Source organism: Phytophthora infestans, genomic scaffold (genome assembly GCF_000142945.1).
Source record: "Phytophthora infestans T30-4 supercont1.4411 genomic scaffold, whole genome shotgun sequence".
Classification (NCBI taxonomy): domain Eukaryota; phylum Oomycota; class Peronosporomycetes; order Peronosporales; family Peronosporaceae; genus Phytophthora; species Phytophthora infestans.
The window spans coordinates 1-1,193 of record NW_003304269.1 but is presented as its reverse complement, the minus strand read 5'-3'; the positions used below and the strand labels follow the sequence as shown (position 1 = coordinate 1,193).

The window sequence follows — 1,193 nt, the reverse complement described above, 5'->3', positions numbered from 1 at the left end:
ACGCCTCGATCGCCTTGGCCTTCCTGCACTGGAAACAGGAAGAGCACTCGTGACCTTGATGACCCGCTGCTTCAAAGACCGGTGAATGAGCAATCTCGGCTGTAGGCTTCAGATACTCTTCCATGACAGGGTACTTTGCCCATGCAAGCGTCAAAAAGAGCACGGACATCACCAAGCGTTCGGCTGTGATGCTGCAGCTTCTCGCTGACGCTCTGGAGCTCCTTCAGCTTGTCGTGCAGCACTCGAATCCGGCGATGCTCACTCAGACGGGGGAGCAGTATTTCGACCTCGGCAACGTGCTTCGCAGCGTCGCGAATGCACACATACTTGTGTACCATTTTCCACACCGATGACCAGCGAGTCGCATTCGCTTTCTCAGGCAGTAGCGCTGTGTGAAGCGCTAACTGAGCGGCGTTGTTTGGTTGGGGGAGGCTTGTCATCAGGCGTTGAATCATACTAATGTGGTGTTGGAAATCCCACGTGAACTCTAGCTACAGATGTAGTTAGGATGTTCCCACAACAATACGTCTACTAGGATAGTAAACGATCGTTTGGGCGGACCTGAAGACCCCAGTTCTGCCCTTGCACCGGGACAAACTGGACCTTGTAAACTACTTATATAGACCAACCAGTAAAATAAGAACACGCTACTAGCACGAGCAAAGCTAGCAGGTGTTTTGAATCCTCGTGGTCCCAACAGCGGAAGGGTACCAGGCACGGGTAAGCCTTTTACGAGATCACCGAGTGTTCAACACTCGGCTGGAAGAAATAAAAGGGAGGCAATTCAAGCACTCCCAGTCGTGCAAATAGGCAACAATAAGCCGTCACGTAAAACCTAATCGGCCAATACACAAAGTCTCTTGGCCTTGCCGGATGAACCCTCGCTACAGAGCTTCGAGTTCACCGACAGGCATAACACACTCAAACAAGCTTGACCTGACGCTTACCTTGAAGCCGGACGTCGCTCTGTGTGCTTGAGTGGAAATTCTGTTCTGTATTTAAGCTTACCCTTTCGGGTCTATTCCTAATAAGAAGTCCTAATCAAGTATACAAATATCAAGTGAACAATGATCCGTTATGGATCTTCTTCTCCTTATCGCCGGATAATCCGTTTCCAAGGTAGGATATGCTTGTTAAAAAGAAAAGAGAACTCTTCCCTGGGCACACGCTAGCGTCTCCTGGGTCGGTTGTGT

At 50.0% G+C, this 1,193-nt stretch overlaps 1 non-coding gene across 1 annotated transcript; it reads right to left on the bottom strand.

Annotated features, from left to right (window-relative positions):
• Nucleotides 1–1,089: 1,089 nt before the first annotated feature.
• On the bottom strand, nt 1,090–1,193 carry PITG_33587 (the record flags this gene model as incomplete). The annotated part of the gene is made up of 1 exon (XR_009934978.1): nt 1,090–1,193. It is a non-coding gene; the product is annotated as a 28S ribosomal RNA (ribosomal RNA).